The following is a 10,023-nucleotide window of genomic DNA, read 5'->3' as shown; positions in this document are numbered from 1 at the left end:
GTCTTATGGTCTTATGGTCTTATGTTGTTCTATTTTTAACTTATTTTTCAACTCTGTAAGTAATGCAACTACTTTTATTCCTCTATTGTCTCCAAGAATTGTGCCTAGGTACTTGTCCCTAAGATGTCGCCAGAAGTAGGCAGACATTGTAAAAGCTTTTCACTGTACTTCAACAATGACAATAAAAGGACATAGCTCTCCAACAGATTCTAATCATCCTGCCTTGACATTCAATGGCAGTATCATTGCTGAATTTACCCCATTATCAAAATGCTGGGGTTAATATTGTCTGGAAATTGAACTGGATTAACCAATAAAGTCAAGGACTTAAATGCATAGCTCAAAAATGCTGTGAGTGAAACGTGTATTAACTAATGCAAAACTGGCAATGGGTACTGGGGTAGAAGGAAGAAGTTCTTTTGCAAAGGTCTTTTCTTGATACCAGCATGGTTCAATGTCCTGGCAAATTGAATAAGTAGGACTAAAGAGAGGACTTTAAAATAATTAGATGTTGGGAGGGTTTGGAAATGGGGAAAATAAAAGCTTATAAAGAATATAGCAGTATCAAAGGGCAGCTATTTGTATAATGATACCACAGTGGGGCAGGAAACAACAGTGTACAAACTTAGAAAAATGGCAATAAGTAAAATGAAAGTGGGAAAGTTGAGTGAAACAGGGGAAAATAATAAACAAACAAAGCTAATAGTTCATTATTTGGATGCATATAGTCTTTGGACAAAGTCGATGAATTAACAGTGCAAATGAAAGTTGATGGGTATGATTTTATAATTATTCTGAGGGCATGATTACAAGGAGGAGCTGGGAACTAAATATTCAGGAATATGTGACTTTTCAAAAGGATAGACAGGAAGGAAAGAGTGGTGGGGTAGCTTTGTTCGTGCCATCTGAAATAAATACTCTAGCAAGAAATGGTCTTTGATTGGAGATACAGAATAGGGTGGAAGAAAGAAACTGAAGGCATCTGATAAGGTACCACACATTAGGCTACTTATTTAGATAAGAGACTGCAACATTGGGTGCGGTCTCTCAGCATGAATTCTCAATGTCACTCCTCACTCCTCACTCTTCAGGTTAAACCACGACTAATCATCTCCCTCTCATGAGGGAGTAGATTATAACATGGTAGCTCTATGGCAACTTTACCTTTATCTTTTATCAGCATGATTAGAGGATTGGCTAATATATAGAAGACAGGGAGTTAGGATAAGGGGGCATTTTCAGGGTGGCAAACTGTAGCTAGCGGAGTGCCACAGGGATCAGTACCAGGGTGACAATTATTTACAATATATATTAATGGCTTGGATGAAGAAAGTGGATGTTCTGTGGAAAAATTGTAAAGGGTCTGTAGAGGGAAGTAAATAGGCTAAGCAAGTGGGCAAACACTTGGCAGAAAAAATAAAATCTGGAAAAAATTAGAGATTTTACACCTTTGCAGAAATAGTAGAGGAGTTGAATATTATTTAAAACTACAAAAAGGTGGAGCACAGAGTTTTGTGGAGATCAATGTGCATAAATCACAAAAAGCTAGCATACCAATTCAGCATATATTTGGAAAGGAAAGTGGAAAGTTGCTCTCTATTTCAAAGAGAATGTAGCATAAAAATAAGGAAGTCTTCATAAAACTATACAAGGCATTCATTCTACAGTGATTATGTCAGTTTTGGAATATTGTGTACAATTTTGGTCTCCCTCCTAAAGGAAGGATGTTGTGAAACTTGAAAGGTTTCAGAAAAGATTTACAAGGCTGTTGTCAGAGTTGGAGGCTTTGATCTATATAGAGAGGCTGAAAAGGCTGGGGCTGTTTTCCCTGGAGCATCAAAAGCTGAGGGGTGAACTTATAGAGGTTTATAAAATCATGACGGGCATGGATAAGGTAAATAGACAAGATCTTTTCCCTGGGGTGGGGGAGTCCAGAACTAGAGGACATAGGTTTAAGGTGAGAGGGGAAAGATATAAAATGGACTTAAGGAACAACTTAAGTCCCTTAAGTCTTCAAACAGAGGGTGGTGCATGTATGGAATGAGTTGCCAGAGGAAGCAGTGGAGGCTGGCTAGAGAGATATGGGTCAAGTGCTGGAAAATAGGACTAGATTAAATTAAGATATCTGCACAGCATGGACAAGTTGGACTGAAGGATCATTTCCATGCTCAACATCTCTATGACTCTAGGACCACACCTGGATGAATAGTTTTGAGTCCCTTATCTACGGAGAGATATTTTGGAATTGAAGATGGTCAGAGAAGGTTTACTCGGTTGATGCTGGGTATTGAGGGATTAGTTTATGAGATGTTGAGTAGATTAGGCCTGTACCCATTGGCGTTTAGAAGAATAGAGCCAACCTTATTAAACGTATGAGATTATTTAAAGGACTTGACAGGGTATATGCGGAGAGGTTGGTTCCCCTCGTGGGAGAGTTTAGGACCAGAGGTCATAATCTTATAATAATAGGCTGCTTGGTTAGGACAGAGATGAGGAGGAATTTCTTCTCTCAGAGGATAAGGAATGATGGCATTCTTTACCACAGAAGACTGTTGAGGCTGGATCGGTTAGTATACTCAAGGCTGAGATAGATATTTTTAATATCAGGGACTGATGATGGGTAAGGTTATGGTGAAAAGGCAGCAAAAGTGGAGTTGAGGCTAATCAGATCGCCTGGATCTCATTGAATGGTACAGCAGACTCAATGGGCTAAATTTCTGCTCCTCCATCTTATGGTCTTACAGTGTTGCAAATCCTGTCCCAACAGTGAAAAGCATCATTACTCTGTTGCATTAAACTATTTTTGTTGTTCAATGGGCTGCAGACAATTAATATTTGACAGCTCATATTGATGTACAATCTCCAACTTGATTTGATATGGTTTGTAGTATTGGTTTAATCACTTTCTTAGTTTTACTGTCAGATCCCAGTATAGTCAAATTGATTTAAATCAATTACATTTAATGAAGTAAGTGAACCTCTCACACTCTGCAAGGGATCAAACTGGAAAAAGTGCTATACCTCTATGCTGTTGCTATGTTTCAAAAGGAAATGTGGAATTTTGACTGCCACAGACTCTACTATGGGAGAGTTAAATACTCAAAACAGGATTAGCAAAATCTTTAAAGAAACTTGGGATGTAGACAGGGCCTCACTGATTAATTACTGGGCAGCAAATCCAAACCGATTGGATGAGATATACTTTTGATATGATTAGTCTGACAGAACAAGGTGAAGGAGCACACTGCCATTGCATTGATGGAGTATAATTTCCTTGCTTCATTAATGTTAGTGAGAGGTTGACATGAATAATAACTCACATTAGTTATATTGCATAGGGTAACTTTAACTCCTTATCAAATGTTGTTACTGTGGAATATAGGATATTGTTGGTCGGGGGAATTAGAATTGAGAATATTATTTCTGGATCTCTAGCTGATGAAACTTCAGTGTTTGTCTGTACAATTACTGCACAAGGACACAGTGTACCTGGCCAGAATTTGCCTGTTAAAATGGTTTCTCGTGCACCTATCAAATCCACCTATTCAGAGATGTTATTACTCACCTCTGGAGCAAGTGGAACTTTAAGCCATGCCACCTTGTTCAGAGATAGGGACATCACCATTGCTCAGCAAGAACCTTCTAAGATTTTGACGTTTTTTTTAAATTGAAGAAAATGTAAAATATCTGAAAAGAGTTAACAAACAAATTAGTCCTACTCAATCTTGTAAATATTTCAAACTAACCTATCCAGATATGTTGTGGGCCCTTTCCAGTACAGGTGGGATATGAACCCAGACCTCCGATGCAAAGAAATCTTTTCTGATAAATGTGTTCAAAGATATAATTATACACCTCTGGAACAAGTGGAACTTGAACCTGGGTCTTCTAGATCAGAGGCCAGAACACTACCACTGTTCCACAAGAGCCCTCCCAATGCAAGGTTTTGACTGTTAATAGCTAATTTTACTGTGACCGCATCATCAGGATTCAGTGTCTTGATTAAGCCAACCTACTGGTAGTGAACACTGACTGGCAAAGGTGACAGTCAAAGTTGGGTCTGAAATTTTTTTTAAACTTTATTTGCAGTTACCAGAATATTAAGTTCACTGTATTAGTGTCAAGTATAACAGCCTGCACCACTCTACCGTGTGGATTGGATCAGATTCTCATTAACTCTGGGTTTTATAAAGTGTTTAAACTGTTGAAGAATTGTGACAAGGGAGAGACTATTTACATTGGTTAAAGATTCAATGACAAGAGATCATCAATTTAAAATGATCCCAGTGACAGTAAGGTGAGGAGATATGTCCTTACACAGTTTCTAGAATATGGATTGTGTTAAGACAGAATATGGTTGCGACCTTGCAATTCTTGTGTGTTGCTCTGTGTCTGAGGTAGCAGTTAAAGAGAACAGAACAACTTCTATTTATTTTTATTAATCTCCCTTTTGAATGGATCTAGTGTTTATTTCTGTACTTTTCCTCTCCAAGGCATTGCTTGTTAGTCTAGCAGGTAATTGGTTTGGTTATGGTTAACACAACAATTAAATATTTGGAACTTCAAGTTAAAATCTCCTGTTTTGAAACAAACACACAAAACTGGTCACAGCAGTCATTTTCAACCTTGAGCTGAAGTGTTCAACATAAACACTTCTTTGAAATAGCAATGCCTTGGATAAGTCTTCTAATTTAAGAGGGAAGTCAGGAGGGAAAAAAGGGGACATGGGATAGCTTTAGCAATTAGGGTTAAGGAGAATCCAAAGGATTTTTACAAATACATGAAGGACAAAAGGGCAACTAGGGAGAGAATAGACCCCCTCAAAGATCAGCAAGGCAGCCTTTGTGTGGAGCCACAGGAGATGGGAGAGTTACTAAACGAGTATTTTGCATCAGTGTTTACTGTGGAAAAAGACATGGAAGATACAGAATGTAAGGAAATCGATGGTGACATCTGTAAAATGTCCATATTACAGAAGAGGAAGTGCTGGATGTCTTGAACCACATAAAAGTGGATAAATCCCCAGGACCTCATCAGGTGTACCCTAGAACTCTGTGGGAAGCTAGGGAAGTGATTGCCGGGCCTCTTACTGAGATATTTGTAATATTGATAGTCACAGGTGAGGTGCCAGAAGACTGGAGTTTGGCTGATGTGATGCCACTATTTAAAAAAGATGGTAAGGACAAGCCAGTGAACTATAGACCAGTAAGCCTCACGTCGGTGGTGGGCAAGTTGTTGGAGGGAATCCTGAGGGATGGGATGTACATGTATTTGGAAAGGCATGGACTGATTAGGGATAGTCAACATGACTGTGCATGGGAAATCATGTCTAACAAATTTGATTGAGCTTTTTGAAAAAGTAACAAAGTGGATTGATGAGGGCAGAGTGTTAGATGTGATCTATATGGACTTCAGTAATGCGTTCGACAAGGTTCCCCATGGGAGACTGATTAGCAAGGTTAGATCTCATGGAATACAGGGAGAACTAGCCATTTGGATACAGAAGTGGCTGAAAAGGTAGAAGACAGAGGGTGGTTGTAGAGGGTTGTTTTTCAGACTAGTGGCCTGTGACCAGTGGAGTGCCACAAGAATTGGTGCTGGGTCCACTACTTTTCATTATTTATATAAATGATTTGGATATGAACATATGAGGTACAGTTAATAAGTTTGCAGATGACACTAAAATTGGAGATGTAGGTTATCTTGGATTACAACAGGATTTTGATGAGATGAGCCAATGGGCTGAGGAGTGGCAGATGAAGTATAATTTAGATAAATGCGAGGTGCTGTATTTTGGGAAAACAAATCTTGGCAGGACTTATACACTTAATGGTGAGGTCCTAAGGGGTGCTGCTGAACAAAGAGATGTTGGAGTGTAGGTTTCATAGCTCGTTGAAAGTGGAGTCACAGGTAAATAGGATAGTGAAGGCGTTTGGTATGATTTCCTTTATTGGTCAGAGTATTGAGTACAGGAGTTGGGAGGCCATGTTGAGGCTGTACAGGACTTTGGTTAGGCAACGTTTGTAATATTGTGTGCAATTCTGGGCTGCTTCCTATCGGAAAGATGTTGTGAAACTTGAAAGGGTTCAGAAAAGATTTACAATGATGTTCCCAGGGTTGGAGATTTGAGCTAAAGGGAGAGGTTAAAGAGGCGAGGGCTGTTTTCCCTGGTGCATCGGAGGCTGAGCGATGACCTTATAGAGCTTTATAAAATCATGACGGGCATGGATAGGGTAAATAGACAAGGTCTTCTCCCTGGGGTGCGGGAGCCTAGAGCTCGAGGGCATAGGTTTAGGGTGAGAGGGAAAAGATATAAAAATGACCTAAGGGGCAATGTTTTCACTCAGAGGATGGTGCGTGTGTGGAATGGGCTATCAGAGGAAGTGGTGGAAGGAGTACAATTGCAACATTTAAAAGGCATCTGGATGGGTATATGAATAGGTAGGGTTTGGATGGGTCCAGTGCTGGCAAGTGGGACTAGATTGGGTTGGGACATCTGGTCGGCATGGATGAATTAGACTGAAGGGTCTGTTTCCATGCTGTACATCTCTCTGACGCTATAACTTGGTTGTGTTCTAAATACCACTTATTTGTTTTGTAACATCATTTATCAACAGAAGCTTACTGTTTCTGGTCTACAAACTCTAATTTGTATAGTTCTAATAGAAACACTAAATGGGCAGTATTATTATCAGACTTAGAAAAGCTTCTTGTATTTCTATAATTCATTTAATGTTCTTATGACATCCCAAAATATTTCACAGACTATGATGAGTTCATTTTGAAGTATAGTAACTATTGATGGAAAACAATTTGTAACCAAATTCCTACAAATTGCTGTGAAGTAAGTGACAATATAGTTGACATTGGTTCAGCGTTAAATATTAGCTCAGACATTGGGCAGAACCTTCTTAGTCTTATTTGAAGTAGCAGCCATGGGAGCTTTTATGTCTAGTTTAAAGGACAGACAAGGCGTTGGTTTAATATTTCACCAGAAAGCAGGCACTCTGTCAGTCATGATGAAACATTCAAATCTCCAGAGCGGGGCTTGAACTTACCAGTGTTCAAATTCACAGTTGAAGTGCTGTCCAGTGAACGACAGTTGATATTTGGTTATACTCTATTTATTGAATTTACCTTTTTCCAATTGCTTGCAATAGTTCACTGCTAAAATATGTTCACAGTGTTAATCACTGCACATCTAATTTCCCATTTAAATCTAACAAATGTAGGCTCTTTGTTTGATCTCAAAGAACATTAGAAGCATGCGTGATTTGTATTGTTTCTGAGTGCATTTAATTGTTAAATGTATGGTCAAATAGACTAGTAAAATTTACAAAGGAAGTTTTTTTTTAATCTTGTGCTTTTCTGAGATCTGATCCAATCATAGGATTTGTTAGATAAGTAGTAATGGGTTTATTACGATTTAATTACATTTCTTCAAAATAGCTGCAATTTATTTTGAATAAACAAAGGACCTTTTAGAGGTTTATAAAATCATGATGGGCATGGATAAAGTGAATAGCCAAGATCTTTTTCCTCTGGTGGGGGTTTCTAAAACTAGAGGGCATAGGTTTAAGGTGAGAGGTGAAAGATTTAAAAAGGACCTGAGGGGTAAATTTTTCACGCAGAGGATGCTGCATATATGGAACTAGCTGCCAAAGGAAGTTGTGGAGGCTGGTACAATTACAGCATTTAAAAGGCATCTGGATGGGCATATGAAGAGGATGGGTTTATAGGGTTGTGGGCCAAATGCTGGCAAGTAGGACTAGGTCAGATTGAGATATCTGGTCTGCACAGTTGGGTTGGATGGAAGGGTCTGACTATGTCAGATGTTGGGTGGAGTGTATCTGAAATAACTCCACAAAGGTCAGTATCACATCACCAAGTCACATGCATTTACACATGTATAGTATTGACACTGGTTTGGCTTCCTCAGAGTGAACAGAACTTTTGACACTCCTGTTTATGCCAACAGACAGGCTCCCTGATTGGACCAGATTAACAATCCCAATCAGGGAACTCATATTCTATAAGGTCCACCTGGTTGACCTTGTCACAATCACTACAATATCCAGTGTATGCCATTCTGGAGAATGTGTGCTGAATAAGTTGATGAACAATAAGGCAAACTGGGTTTGTGTTCAAATGGTCAAACAGGTGGCAATTCTCTTACGTCATGCAGATGGCATCATTGGTATTACATAAGGAGCTCTAGTGATCTTGTTCACCATTTGACAAATGTCCTTATCACACATTTCCAAAGATATCCCAATGTCAAATCTGAAGCAGCCAAAGGGGCACTCCGTGCAAAGGTTATCTGTGAAGTATGTTAGAAATAAGTCACACTCCTGTTGTCAAGGTATCAATTATCTTAAAATGGAGTCCATCAGGATTGTGGAGAAATCAATTGAGTTTGCTATGTTGGAGAGGTTACTGTATAGGCTCCTGACATTGACAGCCAGAGATGTAATCGGGTTAATTTGCTGTCTGACTCACACAGGAAGCACACTTTCATTGCACTGTGTTTTGTTTTCCTGACAGATAATTTGTAAAGGATCTGAGAAATTCTAAGTGTACTGGCGACAAAGGTTCCCAAGTATCTGTCACTAATCAGTAAGGCATGGCCTCATCATGTGATAAAGACATCAATGGTTCTGTAAAACTACTCATGTGTGAACACAAGATTGGACAACCCATAGCTGCTTGCGATTCAATCAGTAGGAAATCGCTTGAAGGACATTTGGGCTAATCTGCCAACTGAAAGAAAAACTTATTAACTCTTGTTTCCCTTTTGACTGTACAGCTGAAGGCTCCTCACTTAAAACAAAATGCTGGGGTTTTGATTTACACTTTGACATATTAATCCCCTAGGTTTTGTTGCCATGGAGATGCAGCACTGTGATGTCTAGTAGCTAGGGTGAAAGGTCTTCTTGTTCAAATGAACAACTCATTAACATACATCAAGGAAGAGCTAGTGCTCAATGTCATGAAATTCAACATGAAATAATTACCTGCTGCAAGAGAACCCACTGAAAGGTGCTTTATAAAGAGAATACCGTGTGCTTAGACAGTCAAAGGCATATATTCCAATTTAACAAAACATTATTTTGGGGCAAATGATTTGGAAATTTTGGTTAAAGTTCTGAAAAGTATGTTCCTTTGATAATTAACAGTTTATTTTCTTGGTTGTTAGGATTACAAAGGACAGTCTTGACCTTCACTTTCCCTCCTATGAGAAAGTGTAAACTCAGTTTCTCGATAGCTATTGATATCGGTCTGTATGTCGGACAAGTGCACTTAGCATTTCTACAGCATTGGAACTTCTTCCCATTTCAGAATGGTTAGAACACATCTCCCACTTTGATGCCTAATCCTGATACAACAATGTGGGAACATTCAAAATCAAGGCCATTGTGCCAGATTAATCAAAGTCAACCTTGTGTTTAGAATGTGCAAACCAACCACTCTGTCCAAGTGCCTCCCGCAACACCCAAAAAGATGGTTTCAAGAAAGATATCTGAGAAAATTTTGCTAATGGTTTAGGAAAGTAGCTACCTTTTAAGTAGGAGATTTTGCACCAAAGATAATGAGGACAGTGCAGACCCTTGGAATATCGGAACTGTGGCATTTCCTGATGTTTGTGACTTATCCAGATCTTAGTATGCAGGAGAGAATTTCAAAGTTTGGAGATGATGCAAAATTTTGGAAGACTGTAAACTGTGAGGTAGAAAGTTTAGAACTTCAAAAAGCAAGTTGGACAAGTGGGAGGTAATGTAGATTTTCTAACTCAGTATGTAGATTGGCCGACCAGAGGGGAGGCCATATTGGATTTGGTACTCGGGAATGAACCGGGACAAGTGATGGGCTTGTTAGTGGGTGACCACAATTCTGTGACTTTCACCTTGGTTATGGAGAGAGATAGGTGCGTGCAACAGGGTAGGTTTTACAATTGGGGGAAGGGTAATTACGATGCTGTAAGACAGGATCTGAGGAGCATAAGTTGGGAGCATAGGCTGTCAG

Source organism: Chiloscyllium plagiosum, chromosome 4, assembly GCF_004010195.1.
Source record: "Chiloscyllium plagiosum isolate BGI_BamShark_2017 chromosome 4, ASM401019v2, whole genome shotgun sequence".
NCBI classification, from domain to species: Eukaryota; Metazoa; Chordata; class Chondrichthyes; order Orectolobiformes; family Hemiscylliidae; genus Chiloscyllium; species Chiloscyllium plagiosum.
This window is presented reverse-complemented; position numbering follows the sequence as displayed.